The sequence below is a fragment of the Malania oleifera genome, chromosome 1 (assembly GCF_029873635.1).
Source record: "Malania oleifera isolate guangnan ecotype guangnan chromosome 1, ASM2987363v1, whole genome shotgun sequence".
Classification (NCBI taxonomy): domain Eukaryota; kingdom Viridiplantae; phylum Streptophyta; class Magnoliopsida; order Santalales; family Ximeniaceae; genus Malania; species Malania oleifera.
In genome coordinates this window covers 111,444,878-111,463,694 of record NC_080417.1, presented here as the reverse complement: position 1 = coordinate 111,463,694, position 18,817 = coordinate 111,444,878, and positions in this window count along the sequence as shown.

Sequence of the window (18,817 nt, the reverse complement as noted above, 5' to 3'; positions counted from 1 at the left end):
CAAGGGGAAGGTACGGTACCTAATTAATTCGGAATTACCCCTAAGTTAATCTAATAAGTCTTTCAACTTACCCCTTTATTAGTAGATTTACAAATATACATGCAGTATAAATAAATAAATAATACAAAAATATATTTACTATATATGTATTCCTTCAGAACTAAAGGTATGTAAAAACCCGAAGGCTCATACCCTAGCATTAAAATCATAGGGATTATAATTAAGAAAATACACCCCCAATTTTTGAAATTGTATTGAATTTTTTATAGAAAAATACTAATATGAGAGGTTTTAATATATGATAATAGAGTAATAAGCAACACATACCTACTAAAATATTATGAATGTTAAAATAAGTAACTAGATACCATAATACTATATATATTAATATACTAAAGATACTATAAAAAGTAATATTTTATATATTAAAAGGCTAAAAATACCCTAATAGGTAATATTAGATGTCCTAAAGATACCATATTAAATAGTTCCTTATATGTTAAAATTCTAAAAATACCCTAGTAAGTGACACTAAATGTAAACGTAGTAATAATACCATATATATACCTAAAATACTATAATGAGTTACGTATACTAAAATATCAAAAAAAAAAATATAGACATAAAAAAAACAATATCATAATAGCTACTATCATGTGAGTATACCAAATATGTAACGTAATACATAATACTAAGAATACCATAATAATATCCTATATGTACTAAAATACAAAAATACAAACAAATACCATAGTAATATAACATCATGTTAATAATGAGAACCCTAACACAATGATAAACTGGAACCATACATATGTACCTAAACAAACAATAACGCCCTTTAAAAAAAAAAAAGTACTATGATAATAAGAATATTAAATACATAATGGACACAAAGAAACGAAAACCCTAGAAACCAATATCAAACATTATGAACAACATACACCTTATAACATGAACATTAAAAATTTTAATGAATACAACCAAAACCCTAATATTAGGTATGCAACTTGAATATTATATACTCAAACAAATATAAATACCAAAACTCATATTATAATTTTAAAACTCTTATGTCAATATGATTCATGCGATAAGATTTCAAACTTCAACTATTAAAATGAATTTCCACAATAAAGATTTTACGACCATGTCTAATGTTTAAGAATAAATGAATGAATAAATAAACATTAACAAGTATCATAAAATTAACTTATTTAATATATATACAATAAAATCATGACTATAAAATTTAATCTTTGAACATTGAAATAAGCCCCTAACAAGAATGCTACAAAACATAGAACAAGCAAATTAGTATTTAGGTTAATAAAAAAAAAAACAGAACAAGAGGGTGATAGCAAAATAAAAAAAGAAATAATCTTTACAGTGAAACCAAAATAAACAGGGACTCGTGCACTGTGTGTGTTGTGGCTGGCGTGCAGAGGAATACCTGGGAGAAGGGTACCGCCGGAGTTGGGTGCCGGTGTAGTAGCGGTGGAGCCAGGGATAGTCTCGGCTGGGAGAAACAGGGGATAGAGGCCGCCGCTGTGTCTGGGTCGGAGCAGAGAGGGGTTCTGCAGTAGGTGGCTGCCGGTGGTAGCTGTGGAACCGTGATGGTCTGGGTTGCTGGACTGCCGTGGAGTAGTGGCTGAGGCCGCAAGGGCTGGAGGCTGCTGTTGGCGGTGGCCTGCTGGTGTGGGAGCTTCTCGGCTAGCTGTTGGTCGCTGGGTTGATGCAGAGGGTGACTCAGGAGTAGCCGCAGCAGCAGGAAGGTTGTAGGGGCTGAGGGTGGTTGCAGAGAGGCGTAGAGGATAGAGGGGGATTTATGGGAGATAAGGGAGAGATGGTGGCGGAGGGAGAAGCTGTGCGGAGCAGCAGGGAAGCTGAAAGACAGAGGGAGAGAATGAGAGTAGGGGGCGCTGAGCAGTAGCAAGATTGGTTTTTTTTTTATTTTTCTGTGCGTCCTCGGCTCCCTTTCCTTTGGATCTGTTCTCTTCTTTTATAAGCTAAACCAAATCCTAAAATCCTTTTTTCTTTTATCTTTTTTATACTTTTATGATAATAATAAATATGGTAACTAACAATAATAATATCTTAATAATAATAATAATAATAGTAATATAATAATGCAAGATTTGAAAATAATAATATAATAATAGTACGATAATAATAATAATAATAAAGTGATATTTAAAATAATAATAATAATAATAATAATAATAATAATAAGGATAATAAGAAAAATAATAGGAAAGTAATAATAATAAAATAATATTTAAAATAACAATAATAAGGAAAATAATAATAATAACATATTAATAATAGTAATGAGAATGGTAACGGTAACAATAATAAAATACTATGATAATAATAACACTAATACTAATAATACCAATAATAATAATAATAATAAAAATTACTTAAAACAATATATGAAAATAATTAATAATAATAATAATAATAATAATAATAATAATAATAATAATAATAATAATACAATGAGAAAGGATCCTTTATTCTATTTGGTTAGGGCAAAAATAGAGTGTTTACAGCAGGAAGAATACATCTGGTTATGTGTTTTTAATGAGTTTAAGTGTTGTTTCATGGTGTTCAAAAAAGCAACCTATTGTAACTTTATCAACCACAGAAGCTGAGTTTGTGGCAGATGCAGTCTGTGCTTGTCAAGGAGTCTGGATGAAGAGAATTTTAAAGGAGCTGGGACATTCTGATGCAGGCTGTATTACCATGATGGGCGACAACACTTCAACCATCAAGCTGTCTAAAAATCCAATTATGCATGGTCACAGAAAGCATATTGATGTGAGGTTTCATTTATTAAGGAATCTTAGTAAGGAGGGTACAATTGAATTAGTTCATTGTGGAAGTCCAGACGAGGTGGCAAACATAATGACCAAACCATTGAAGCTTGAAGTTTTTCAGAAGCTTTGAAAGCTGCTGGGAGTATGCGAAATTTCTGGTATAAACTAATTGCTTCACAGCATTTAGCTTAAGGGAGCGAATGAAGGAGTTTACTGCAATTTTTCTATTAGAATAATGCCCTGGTCTATGGGGAAAGTCCTAGTCTTTAGGGACAACTACTTGTATTTGAATTGTTTCAAATTTCTGTTATCACTTGGCTTTATTTCCGCTAAGTGGGCTGCTTTCTAGTTTTTGTTAAGATCATGTATTGAATGACTATTTAAGCCAAAGTTATTGTTAATAAAATTAAGTCATTCAATTCAGCTTGTTGTGTTCTTGTTCTTATATCAAAGTTCCCAATAGTCCTCGCCCTCAACAATGCCGCCATGTCCGCCATTACCGGCCATCAATACTCCCTCGCCGTCATAAAAAACATGCTCAGCCTCCATGTCCTCCTCGACTATTTTGACAGCTCCAAACTCCACGCCATCAACAACGACACCACTCTCATCTCGGCTTGAACACGCCATGCAAATCTCGCAGGACCAACCTGCGAGATTTGGCCTCTACATATAAATCTCGCGGCCTCCAGTACATTTTGTGCGTCCGGGAAACAAAAATGGAAAGTATAGAGAGCTAGATGCTGAAATTAGTCTGGAAATTAGTTGGTTGCCCAAATTCGCTAAGGTGTGTCAAACTGCTCTGACCCGCTGCATCTCTAAGCACAACCCCATCTTACTAGGCTGTGGTGACATCGAGTGGGGGTGAAGCTCCCTTGAGATTTGACAACAACTGGTTTATGATTGAAGGATTCGAGAGGAGAATTGAGAATTGGTGGAAGTCTATGGCTTTTGGAGGATCAGCGTCCTATGTGCTGGCCGGAAAACTAAGGTCTCTAAAGGAGCACTTGAAAAACTAGAGTAACGAGTACATGTCATCAGATTTGCAGAATAAAGAATCGTGGTTAAAGAAAGTGGATTTCTGGAATAGAAAAATGGAGAAGGGCCCGTTCAATGAACAAGTTAAAGTTTCAAAAGAGGTTGCAAATAGAAAACTTCTCTAATTATTGGATCGGGAAGAAGCTTCTTGGAGAATTAATTCTGGTGAATTATGGCTGAAGGTAGGTGATAAGAACACCAGTTTCTTCCACAGAATGGCTTCGATGCATAGGAAAAAGAATTTCATTTCAAGGACGATTATCAGAAACAAGGTGTGTTTGGAGACGGAAGATATAAAATCTAAGGTGACAAAATTTTTTCATAACCTTCTCAAGGAGCCTTTCCCATGGAGGCTCAAACTGAAGGGAGATGACGTCAACCCTTAGCCTATTAAATTAAAGAAAGTCCCTTCTCTGAGAATGAAATTTGGAGAGCCATTACTTCGTTGAATGGGAATAAATCTCCTGGACCTGACGGGTTTACCATAGCTTTGGTGCAAAAGTGTTGGGGTTTCATGAAGACCGATTTCATCTCAGATTTTCAAGAATTTTATTTAGAAGAAAGGTTCGAAAGAAGCTCACATGCCACTTTCATTGTCATCATCCCAAAGAAAGGAGGGGCGGAAAATATTAAAGACTTTGGACCTATCCGCCTCATCGGTATATTTTACAAAATTCTAGCAAAGGTAATTTCTAATAGGCTTAAAGAAGTCCTTCCAATGATCATTTCGAATCAGCAGATGGAATTCGTCTCGGGTAGATAGATCCTAGAAGTCTTGATAGCAAATGAAGGCCTGGACTTCATGTGAAGGAACAAAGTTGAAAGTTTTATGTGCAAACTTGATCTCGAGAAGACCTTTGATCATGTTAACTGGAAGTACTGTCTTAGCAATATTATGAGAATCATGGGATTTGGAGAGAAATGAAGGAAATGGATTAAATGGTGCATCTCAATGACTTATTTTTTAATTTTGATTAACGGAGAGGTCATTGAATTCTCTTAAAGCTCTAGGGGTCTAAGGCAAGGTGACCCATTTCTCCTTTCCTCTTTGTCATTGCCATGGAAGCACTTTCGCAGATGATCACTAAAGGCATAGTTAAAGATCTGCTAAGAGGAATCAATATTCACAACACATCACATTCCATTAAATTATTTCACCTCTTATTAATTTGCAGACGACACGTTGATTTTTTGCAGCAATTTTTCTTCCAAACTCAAAAACCTACGAGCAATTTTGCTTTACTTTAAGGCAGTTGCGGGATTAAAAGTTAACTTATCCAAGAGTCCAATCTTCCTAATTGAAAACCTCGAAGATGCAGAGATGAAGGCACATATTTTGAGCTGCAAACTAGACTCTTTTCCCACTTCTTACTTGGGTCTTCCCATGGGAGTTAAGTCAAATTCTTGGTATATTTGGGATCCGATTGTGGAAAAAATGGAGCGTAAGTTAGAAACTTGGAAATCAAAGTTCCTCTCCATGGGAGGTAGAGTGACCTTGATTAACTTATTCTTTCCAATCAACTCATTTACTATATGTCCATCTTCCCTATGCAAATTAAAAAGAAGGTGGTCCATGTTCTCGAGAGGTTGCAAAGAAAATTTCAATGGAAAGGAAGAGAGGAGAAATTTAAATATCCCTTAGCTAGATGGAATTCAGTGTGTCAACTAAAAACTAGGGGGTAGGGAATCAAGCACTTGGATACTATTAGCCTAGATATGCGTCTAGAGGGGGGGGGGGGGTGAATAGACATCTTTCGCGGATATACAACTTTTTCTACAATCACAAAGTTTTCTTGGCAAGAACAAGGGTATTATATCATAGTATATATATAGATAAAGCAAATAGAAATAAGTGAGCAACACAAGAGAGATGGGATAAGAGAGGCTTAACGCAGCGACATTAACGTGTTTCGGCACCGAGCCTACGTCCACGCCTTGAGACCAACTTAAGGATTCCCCAAATCCACTAGTAACCCTCCTTCTCGGTGGAGAAACCTTTACAAACATCTGCTCACAAAGAGCTTTAATAATGGTGCTCACCTAGAGTCACCTTATAATGACTCACAAAGAACCTTCCAATACAATGAATTTGAAAGCAAGTAGATACAATGTAAAATGCTCCTCTTTGAACTGAATATCCCAATATAAGCCTCACACTATTCCCTCCTTGCAAATGGTGTGTAAACAAGAGTAGAGAGCAAGAGGGCAAAAGGTCAAGAGAGCACAAAGTGAAACCCTAGTATGAATGCACAATAATTGTTCTCAACAACCAAATTTCTTGACTAGTTTGAAGTAAATGCATAAGACCCATTTTAAAGGCCAAAGGGACGAGCTGAGCATTGGAGAGCCGTTGGGGATTAATTGACATAAGACAGATTGAAAACTAGCCGCTTAGGAACATTGTCACAACTTTGTCGACGAGTCCCATGTGTACCTTCGTCGACGATGCCCTGTGTTCGTCGACAAACCATTGGTTTTGAATTCAAATGGGTCTCGATTTCTTTTCGTCGATGAGTACCCTGTGTACGTCGATGAGCCACTACATTGCCTTCGTCTCCGAATCCCCTGTATTCATCGATGAACATGCTATGAAATTTTAGGTGGTTTCGGTATCTTTTCGTCGATGAGCACCCTATGTACATCAAGGAACCACGCGTTATCTTCGTTGCCGAATCCCCTGTATTCGTCAAAGAACCTTCTCTGAACTTTTTAGGTGGTCTTGGTATATTTTTGTCGATGAGTACCCTGTGTACGTCGACGAGATACCGTGTTATGTTGGTTGACGAATCCCTTATATTTATCGACGAACCCTTTACTTATATTGATTCAAAATATGTTCAAACTTTAGTTTTATGTTAAAATAAAGGTTTCATCTTGTTTTGAAATAATGTTTAATCTATTTTAAGATGCCTTGGGTTAATAAAATATGTTTGGAAGTTGTTTAGACATCTTATGCAGTTTAATTGACTTGATATGCTTGTATGAGCCTAGTGTCTATGTTCTAGCCTATTATGATCTAAATGCATATGCAATTTTCCCATCTTTTGCTCTTTACTTTTGAACACGCAAGGAATTACAATGTCAACCTTCCTTACACACACACACACAACCCAAAGCTTGTGCTCGCTATGTAGGATCCATAAAAGCTTTGGTTGAGTGGCTTAGTTCCGGATATTTCATACGTTGGACTTTATTGATGGTCATTTGCTTTTTGCTGGTTTGATACTTGTTTAACCCTTATGCTTGCTTTGGAACTATCCTGTGTATCTGAACTGGACTAAAGGAAAACTGTTAGTAACCTTAAAAAACTATTTATGGATTGTTGTCGTCAAAACAAAGCTTAGAATGAAAGCCCTTTGCCACTAGGACTATCATTCTCCCCCTTTTTGATGATGGCAAGTCATTAGTATTCTTTTGAAAGAAGGAAAAAAATGCTCCCCCTCAAAGTATGCATATCTATTAAAACTTTAACAACTCCTCCCCCTTAACGTATGTACTATGTGATAATCATATTTAGTTTTTGAAAAAGGAACTCAAGTGAATTTTCGGTAGCGCTGTCTATAAATTAAACATTTTCCGTGTTTTTAATCTTGCATTAATTTAATATCCTACACTAGCAGTTCAATATTGCCATTCAACACAAGCACCTTAGTGTTTTTCATTCAACACAAGCATCACAATATTTTTCATTCAACACAAGCATCACAAGCATCTTAGCATTGTTCATTCAATATAAGTCCATTCATGATTCCAAAATGAGCATAATAAAGAATGTACAACGATTTGCATCAGAACATTAAAAGTGATGCAAAGTCATCAGTATGTCTAACACAAACAAGAACCATCACTACATCAGAAAGTAAGTTCATCAGTATGTCTAAGTACATCAGGAAATATCAACCTTAAAATATCATCCTATCATCATCTCCCCCTTTTCCATTGTCAAAAATAGGGGGTGTCATCGAAGTCTATTCCTATGGATGATCAAATTTGGCGAGGAGAGCGGCTAAGGTATCTTCGATAAAGTCGAATCGTGCGCGATTATGATTTTCTTGAAGTCCTAAGGCCACATCGATCGAATCAAAGCGGGCATAGGGGCGTAGATTGGATTGAGTCATGGCAAGCTAAATACCATCGAGACGCTCTAAGATGAGGTCAACAATAGGTCCCTTAGCCTCATCGTCCTCATCCATGGCAACTTCAACTTCATCAACGGGTTCCCAGCCCCGCTCGTGGATTTTTATCCACGTATTTGTATCATCATCCTTCTCAAAGTGCATGCGACGCAGGGTAGCCTCCGTATAGGTGTCATTTGGCGCAGGGCGAATAGGAGACATCCCGGCATGAATGAGGCCGAAACGATCGAAAAACATGGTGAGCAGATGAACATATGGTAGGCAACCCCATTGCCATTTTAGACTCTCCTCCATATTCTGAACAATGACCATTGGCAAGTAAATTCCTTTGCTGACCCATAGGCAATACATGCGGAAGATATCGCCTAGGGTTACCCAATCGTGTCCACCAGTCCGGGGGTAGAAGTTGTAGGTGATAATGTGATGGAGGACCCAAAATTCAATGGTGAGGTCCTTGGATTTGGGTCGTGCCATAGAAGGGATATGGGGGTTACCAGTGATTAGTTTGAGAGCTTCGTGAGACTCAAACCAATCATAGCGCGTGGGCTAAGAGGCCTTGGATAGGGTAAAGCCGGCAGCTAGCCGAGGACCTAAGTAAAAGTGTTGTCTGATAAGCGAATGAGGGTCTCCCTTACCATGGAATATGCTGCAACGCCATGATGTGAGGGAACAAAGTTTGCGTAAAACTCTCGTACTAGCTCCTCATAGACGAGCTCCCCTAGATAAAAAAGGGCATCCCATCCGACGACTTCAATCTTGGATAATAGCGCTGGAAAGTGAGTTTGAAGGAATGTGGATGGAACAATCTTACCATGCACAATATGACGCTTGGAGATGTCATTTGATAACGGTAAGCAGCCTCGGAAAAAATGAACCACGGGTCAGCTTCGGTGGGGGCTTGCCGGGATTGGTCGGTGGGAGGGCAGTGAGAGGACCCTTCACCGACCTCAGTTTTGAGAGCCCTCTTTTTCGGGTGAGGAGCCATCTGGAGGAGAGGAAGAGAGGTTATGTAACGACCTGGTAATAAAAATAAAATCTCTTCCCCGATTTTAATATCAAACATTAACCTAAACAGCGGAAAGCCACATATATAAACATAACCACATAAATTACAATACTAGAGCATCTATTTATACCATAAATTATACATCTATAACTTTTCTCCTCAAAACTATTCATATATGATAACAAGGGTTTACAAAAACATGCCACCCAAAAATACTCACTCTCAAAAAGGACAGTACAACAACCTCTCTACCTGCGAGCCTACTACGCTCGCCTAGCTAGCTCACTTAAAAAATAATTCAACACTGGGATGAACCAATGCTCAGTAAGACAAAATATTCTATTCTAGTGTGTGACTACTAAGTTATATTTTTGTATAAATAATCTGATTTAAAAATATTATCATGGATTGAAATTGTAAATGTTGGTATAAATAACATATATTAACACTATATAAATTTACTTTTCATAATACTACAACTATTCCTAGAAATCTAATTATACTTATAATATCTAAGAAAATTTCCCTCGATGACTGTATGTCATGATTTAATCCCTCATGATAGGGTTGTGTGGCCCGAAGGCGGGACCTATCCTGGCTAGCCGACCAGGGTAAGTCAACTGCACTCCGATAGTCTAATTGGCCCTCTCAATCCATATTTGATGGAGAGCCTGTCCCGACGTGGGCATGATCGACCTCATACCATTTACTGTCTGAGTAAAGTGATTGCACTTTGAACTGAATATCCGTGGCTACGGTACCCTACTCTGTTGTCTGATCCATCGGGGTCTGATACTATATAGGTAACTGATATCTGTAATATACTATTTTTACTGTGGGTTCTAAAATAACCATAATCCCATAGAATTTATCTGAAATTTTAAATAAACTGACCAAAAATCTAATTTCTATATAACTGAACTATTGTCTAATTATCTGTATATTGGGGCGTTATGGTAATGATAAATGTGTTATTTTAAAATTACTAAAAATGCATATTTCTGAGTATAATGTATTGAAAAATTCGTCATTCTATAAACATGCAATTATCATGGCATTTCTGTTTATTATAAACATGGTATTCGCAAATTCTATAAATATAGTACTGTTTTGTTATCAACTCAAGCCACACAAATAATTATAAATATTATCATGTTCTGGAAATTATAAATATATATATATATATAATCTAAATAATAATTTGATAAAACATATAGTTCGTACTGAAATTGTAAAACGGTTTCCTAGTATAGTATATTTCCCTTACGTGACTACTAGAAAGCCCTTATAGTATACTGGTCTAACTCCCACAGGGCTTCCTACTCAACACCCTGAAAACAACATTCGCTAGAATAGAATATCATTATTTCTTTGTCTCCATCATTTCCTACAACTCCTAGAAGGCCAAAATCTAAATAAAAGGCCTTACTCTGATTCTGGGGAGAAATTCAACTCGATCCCACCGACGATCTGCCCTGGTAACGTTGGAGAGAACTTTACCAGGAGCGTCATGGTGGCCTCAGATCATCGATCTGGAAACTGACAGGGCCGAAATTGAAGAGAGATGGAAGAATAACCGTAGGAGAGAGAGAGGGGAAGATTTTCGTTGAAGTTCTGTGATTAAACCTAGTTTAGAGCTATTTATACTGCGGCCTTCATCGACGAGCCATGTCATCTCGTCGACGAATACTATCTCCTTGTCGATGAAATTCAGAATTCGAAAAACAGCCACTCGGTATTTTCTCGTCGACGAAATGCTTCCTTGTTGACGAGGTCCTTATGTACCCACGTCGACGAATCTCCTATGTTCGTCGACGAGGCCCTAGGAAAATTTTTGGGTTATTCGCAATCGTCGACGAAGTCTTCTGCCTCCTTCTGTTTCTATTTCAATTTCCCCCCCTCTTTATTATTTAAATACCATTATTTTTCGGGTCATTACAGTTAAGGCACGAGGAGGGTAGATATGGCGGGAGAGAGGGATGTGGTAAGGGACTAGTTAGGGCAGGCGAGATAGCGGGAGAGGGCTGAGGGAGGGCGTGTGAGATGGCAGGAGTGGGTTCAGAGTGGCAAGAGGAGGGAGGAGGTGCGGCAGTTAGGATTTAGGGTTTGAGAAAGCATATTCAGAGATAATTTAAGTACCTCAACACTTTTCATCAACGAATACCTTGTGTTCGTCGACGGAGATATTTAGATAATTCGGCGACGAAACCGCTATATTCGTTGATGAAGAATCATATATTTCTTGGTGATGAAACCCCTGTGTTCGTCAACAAGGCCAATGAGAAAAGTTGTGTTTTACCTATTTGGAGCTTTAGAGCAAAAGAAGGACAACTAGATGTTCCTAAGATAGATCCGTGGAAGTACACATGCCCACGGCATGCCTGATTTTGCTGAACCTTTCTTCATTTAGGGTTTTTTTTTTTTTAAATATCAGCTAATTGATTTTTAGTATTAATGTAAACTAACTCAACATCACCTTTCTAAACATGATCTCGGATAAAATGGTGCCGTATCTCAATATGTTTTGTCCTAGAATGCAAGCACGGGTTTTTCGAGATATTGATGGTACTAGTGTTATCACAATGAATTGGAGTAACCTTGATTAAAACTTTGAAATCCTCAAGTTGTTGCTTCATGTATAAGGCTTGAGCACAACAACTACCAGCTGCAATGTATTCAGCCTCAATAGTTGAGAGAGCAACAGAAGTTTGCTTTTTGCAAAACCATGAGACAAGCAAATGTCTTAGGAAGTGACATGTTCCACTAGTGCTTTTTCTATCGGTTTTGCATCCTTCATAGTCGGCATCCAAGTAGCAGGTGAGATCAAAGGGAGCATTCTTAGGGTGAGAAAGTCCTAAGTCATGTTTTCCTTCTAGGTACCTAAAAATTCTCTTGACGACATGAATATGTGACTCTTTGGGACATGATTGGAATCTAACGCATAAACAGACACTAAACATGATATCAGGTCTACTAGAAGTGAGATACAACAGACTGCCAATCATCCCTCGGTAAAGCTTTTGGTCAACATTCTTCCCTTTTTCATCAGTGTCAAGTTTCGTTGTTATGCTCATAGGGGTTGCTTTAGATTTTCCCATTTCAAGAGCAAATTTCCTAAGCATGTCCTTGACGTATTTTGCTTGATTAATAAAATTTTTGTGTTTCATTTGTATTATTTGCAACCCTAGGGAGAAGGTTAATTCACCCATCATACTCATCTCAAATATTTTCTGCATGGTTTGGGCAAATTCTTGACACATATTCTCATTTGTAGCATAAAAAATGATATCATCTACATAAATTTGTTTAACTAGCATATCTTTTTCTTTGTATTTTAAGAATAATGTAGTGTCAAATTTTCCTCTTGTGAAGCCATCTTCTAGGAGAAATTTTCTTAAACATTCATACCAAGCTTTTGGTGTTTGCTTAAGTCCATAAAGGGCTTTTGAGATTTTGTATACATATTCAGGATGTGTATGACTCTCAAATCCTGGAGGTTGCTTGACATAGACTTCTTCATTTATATATCCATTTAGAAAAGAACTTTTTACATCCATTTAATATAGTTTGAAGCCTTTATAATAGGCAAAGGCTAGTAACATCCTAATAGCTTCTAGTCTTGCCACAGTGGCATAAGTTTCATCATAGTCAATACCCTCTTGTTGGTTATACCCTTGTGCCACTAATATAGCTTTGTTTCTCACAATATTGCCATCTTCGTCTTTCTTATTCCTAAACACCCATTTTGTGCCTATTATTGTAGTGTTTTTGGGTTTAGGAACTAAATCCCATACTTTGTTTCTTTCAAATTGGTCTAGTTCTTCTTACATGACTTTGATCCAGTTTTGATCATTTTCAACTTCCTCAAAGTTCTTTAGTTCTAAATGGGATACAAAAGTTATATGATTACATCCACTTCTTAAGTGAGATCTAGTGCTAACTCCTTAGGATGGACTACCTATGATGAGGTCAGTTGGGTGATTCCTAAAAAATTTCCAAGCTCTAGGGAGTTCGTAATTTTCTTCTTTTGGTTCACTAGACTTTTCATGAGGTGATGATTCTTAATGATCATTTTTTATGTCTTGACAATCTTTATCTTGGTCATTATTTATCTTAAGTTGCTCAAGTTCCTTTTCAATTCTAATAGAGGTGACTTGATCTTCTTCTTCCATGTCAACAATTGTTTTGGATGTGTAAGGGTCAGTTTCATAAAAAACAACGTTTGTTGATTCTTGAACAATTTGAGTTCTTTTATTAACCATCCTATAAGCTTTGCTGTTCATTGCATACCCTATAAAGATTCCTTCATCGGATTTTGAATCAAATTTTACTAGGTGATCTCTATCATTTAATATGAAACATTTGCATCCAAATACTTTAAAGTGCGAAATGTTTGGTTTTCTACCCTTCCATATCTCGTATGAGGTTTTCCCTATTTTGGATCTACTGATGACACAATTACTAATATAGCAAGTTGTGCTAACGACTTCGACTCAAAAATATTTTGGAAGATTATGTTTGTTAAGCATTGTCTTAGCCATTTCCTAGAGTGTTCAGTTCTTTCTTTCAACTACTCCATTTTGTTGTGGAGTTTTTGGTGCGGAGAAGTGGTGTGAATAGCCATTTTCATTACAAAAGTCTTCTAATTCTTTGTTTCTAAATTCTCTTCCTCTATCACTCCTAATGTGGACATTTTACATACCTTTTTCATTTTGAATTTTTCCACAAAAATAAATGAAGGCATTGGAAGTATCACTTTTGTTTGCAGGAAAGATTACCCATGAGAATCTAGAGAAATCATCAACTATTACAAAAGCATATAGTTTTCCACTAATACTTGCAATATCATTTGGTCCGAACAAATCAAGATGGATCAATTCTAAAGGTCTTGTGGTGGATATCATTTTCTTGATTTTGAAAGATGATTTAACTTGTTTTCCAAATTGACATGCATCGCATACTTTGTCTCTTACATAATTATCTTTTGGTAAGCCATTCACTAGTTCCTTAGATGATAGCTTATGCAGTAAATCCATGCTAGCATGACCTAGTCTCCTATGTCATAACCAACAATTTTCATTTGTTGCAGCCAAACACCTAACGTCACAAGTTTTAATTTCATCAAACTAAATTGTGTAGATGTTGGATTCACGTTTGCCTACTAGTATGGTATTTCCATTCAAATCATTTATCAAGCATTGGGTGGATTGGAATATAATATTTAACCCTTTATCACACAATTGACTAATACTCAATAGGTTATGTTTAAGTGTATCTACAAGTGCAACATTTTCAATAGCCAAGGATGAATTACCTATTTTATCTTTGCCGATAATTCTTCCTTTGGCATTGTCTCCAAATGTTACCAATCATTCCTTCTTGTAGGTGAGTGAGATGAATTTTCTTGCATCTCCCGTCATATGTTTTGAGCAGCCGCTATCAAGGAACCATTTGTTTCTTGTGGAGTTGGTCTTCAAGCATACGTGCACATAGCACTAAGTGATTTATTTTGGTACCCATATTGTCTTGGGTCCTATGGGGTTAGTGTTCTTAATCACCCATTTATATTTCATCCCTTTTCCTTTGTTTCCTTTGAAGGGGCAAGTAAAGCGTATATGGCCTTTTCTTTCACAATATAAGCAAACTTTATTGGCATGTAAGGGGTTTGGTTTAGGTGCAGAGATTTTCTTTGACAAAAAGCTTCTTTTAGTACAAAGGCTTGCAAAACTGATTGATTCGGATGACGATAAGCCATACCCTAATCCTTCTTTAAAAATTCCAAATCTTTGGACAACAAGTAGCTTATCAAAATTCTCTTTTCCATTTGTAAATTTGTAAATTGTATTATTTTGATCTTCAACCTTCTTTTTCAATTTTGAATTTTCTTGAAGAATTTCCATAATTTGGTTTTTCAAACTTCCAACCTCCTTTTGAAAAGACTCCTTGTCATTTTTACACTCCTTGATAAGTTTTTCGTTTTCAAAACTGAGAGATGTATTTTCCTCTTTTAAAGTATCACATGAGCAGATTTGCTTTTACTTACATATTGCATGAGTTTCTTCTAAAAGTTTGTTTTTCTTTTTAGCAGCTATAAACTTAATATAAAGCTTCCTACAGTTTTCTTCTAATTCTTCATATGATGGAAGGTATTCTTTGTCGTAATTTACCTCATTGTGTTCATCCGCCATAAAGCAGAAGTTTGCAACTTCTACTTCGATTTCTTCATCAGTTGAGGTTCCATCTAGCTCATCCCATCCGGCTGCATTCATGGCTTTGAACTTCCTTTTGTCTCCTTGCTGATTGTTGCCTTTATTTTTGAAGAGTGGGCAGTCAGCCATACGGTGCCCAATCTTTTTGCAATTGTAACACTTATGCTTGATTCTCTTTTCTTCTTTTATTTTCCGCCTCGTTTGTTCATCAAGAAATTTCTTAATCTTCTTATAAAGAGAGCAACTTCATCATCGTTGTCATGTTCTTCTTCCTCCATGAGCTCTTTTTGTTTTCCTGCTTTTAGGGCAATTCCAATTGCCTTTTTTGGTGCCACAGCTTCTACGGTAGTGTTTTTCTTCTTCTAGGTCATGAGAGACCCAATTAGCTCATCAAGAGTGACCTTTGATAGGTCCTTTGCCTCCTCAATCACTGTGGACTTTGTGTGCCAAGATTCCGGTAGAGAGCAAAGGACTTTATGCACATTATATTTCATAGAATATTCCCTACCAAGGGCTTTCAGTCCATTCGTAATATGTGTAAAGCGAGTAAACATAACAGTAATTGACTCACATTCTTCCATTTTAAACATTTTGAATTCTTTAACTAACATATAAATTTTTTATTTCTTTACCTGGGTTGTTCCTTCATACGTTACCTGAAGCTTCTCCCACATCTCCTTCACTGTGTTGCATTCACAGATCTGATTGTATTCTTCATCATTTACAACATAAGAAACGAAGTTTTTCGCTTGAAATTTAGTTGTGCTAACTTTGCATCAGCCTTGGGAAGTTTCCTAATCGGTATGTCATCACCTTCCTCATTCTTGAAAATGTAGTCTCCTTCAGTGATGACATTCCACATTAGGTAGTCATAGGCTTGGATGAAGATTGACATCCGATCTTTCCATGTAGGATAGTTAATTTCGCAGAACTTGGGAGGATGGTCCACGAATTGACCTTGGGCAAACATATCCGCCATTTGATCTTTGCGCCTAGAAATTACTCTGAATGTCTAGTGATTGGCGCTCTGATACCACTTGTTGGCCTGGATATGCGTCTAGAGGGGGGGAGGTGAATAGACGTTTTTCACGGATATACAACTTTTTTCTACAATCACAAAGTTTTCTTGGCAAGAGTAAGGGTATTATATCACAGTATATATATATAGATAAAGCAAATAGAAATAAGTGAGCAACACAAGAGAGAAAGGATAAGAGAGGCTTAACGCAGCAATGTTGATGTGGTTCGGCACCGTGCCTACGTCCACGCCTTGAGACCAACTTAAGGATTCCCCAAATTTACTAGTAACCGTCCTTCCCAATGGAGAAGCCTTTACAAACAACTACTCACAAAGAGCTTTAACAATGGTGCTCACTAAGAGTCACCTTATAATGGCTCACAAAGAACCTTCCAATACAATGAATTTGAAAGCAAGTAGATACAATGTAAAATGCTCCTCTTTGTGCCGAATATCCCAATATAAGCCTCACACTATTCTCTCCTTGCAAATGGTGTGTAAACAAGAGTAGAGAGTAATAGGGCAAAAGGTCAAGAGAGCACAAAGTGAAACCCTAGTATGAATGCACAATAATTGTTCTCAACAACCAAATTGCTTGACTAGTTTGAAATAAATGCATAAGACCCATTTTAAAGGCCAAAGGGATGAGTTGAGCGCTAGAGAGCTATTGGGCATTAATTGACATAAGATAGATTGAAAACTAGCCATTTAGGCGCATTTAATGCAGTCTGCATCTCGACATTCCTCAACGAGTCCCATGTGTACCTTCGTCGACGATGCCCTATGTTCATCTATGAACCATTGGTTCTGAATTCAAATGGGTCTCGGTTTCTTTTCATCGATGAGTTTCCTGTGTATGTTGACGAGCCACTACATTGCCTTCGTCACCGAATCGCTTGTATTCATCAACAAACATGCTCTGAACTTTTAGGTGGTTTTGGTATCTTTTTATCGACGAGCACCCTGTGTACATTGACGAACCACACATTATCTTCATCACTGAATCCTATGTATTCATCAACGAACTTGTTCTGAACTTTTTAGGTGGTCTTGGTATATTTTCGTCGACGAGTACCCTATGTACGTCGATGAGGTACCGTGTCACATTTTTCGACGAATCCCCTGTATTCGTCGATGAACCCTTTACTTATAGTGATTCAAAATATGTTCAGACTTTAGTTTTCTACTAAAGTAAAGGTTTCATCTTGTTTTGAAATAATGTTTAATCTATTTTAAGATGCCTTGGGTTGATAAAATATGTTTGGAAGTTGTTTAGACATCTTATGCAGTTTAATTGACTTGATATGCATGTATGAGCTCAGTGTCTATGTTTTAGCCTATCATGATCTAAATGCATATGTAATTTGCCCATCTCTTGCTCGTTTCTTTTGAACAATACCATATGCAAGGAATTACAATGTCAACCTTCCTTATGCACACACACACAACCCAAAGCTTGTGCTCGCTATGTAGGATCCACAAAAGCTTTGGTTGAGTGACTTAGTTCTGGATATGTCATATGTTGGACTTTGTTGATGGTCATTTGCTCTTTGCTAGTTTGATACTTGTTTAACCCTTATGCTTGCTTTGGAACTGTCTTGTGTATCTGAACTGGACTAGAGGAAAACTGTTAGTAACCTTAAAGAACTACTTATGAATTGTTGTCATCAAAACAAAGCTTATAATGAAAGCCCTTAGCCATTAGGACTAACAGATACTATGAACAATGCTCTTTTAGGAAAATGGATTTGGCAATTTAGCAAGAAGGCCCAAAGCCTTTGGAAATTAGTTATTTGCATCAAATACAGGTATAGGGTTTCTGACTGGTATATGTTAATGTTCTTAGGTTGCCTTGGGTGGAGTTTATGGAAAAATTTCTTAAAAATCAAGCCAATTATTTGGAAACACATGCATGAAGACTAATGTGGGAAATGAGAGCAAAACAAACTTTTGGTCGGACACATGGGTTGAAAAAGCTGCTCTTTAGGATCTCTACCCAAATCTTTTCATTTTGGCTAGACAAAAAATAAAAAATAAAAAAAATAGAGTGGCAGAAGTTTTAAGCTTCCACAATAATAATAATAGGCTCTTTTGGGATTTATCTTTCAATAGACAGGTTAGAGCGAGGTTAGGAGGTAAATCATGTTGTTGAATTACTCAAACTGATCTACAATACAACAGTCAGAAAGGGGACTCCGACTCATGCTCCTGGGATCTCTCCAACTCCCAAGTCTTCATGGTGGCCAGATTTTACAAACTTCTTTCTCAAAAGGACACTCATAACATCCTAAGTCTGCCCACCTCAAATCAGTTGTGGAACACCTTCATTCCCTCAAAGCTCAGCATCTTCTGCTGGTTGACGATAAATAATAGAATTTTGACAGCTGATAATCTGCAAAAAAAAAAAAAAAAAGAGGTCAAAGGCTGGCCTCAATGTGTGTTCTTTGCAAAGAGGAAAGCGAAGGGATCGATCATCTTTTCCTCCATTGCCACTTCAGCAAGAAGATTTGTACATTAGTTTGACAAAGCTTGCACAATCACTTGGTCATGCCAAACGAGTTGATTTCAATATTTTATACATAGAGCTT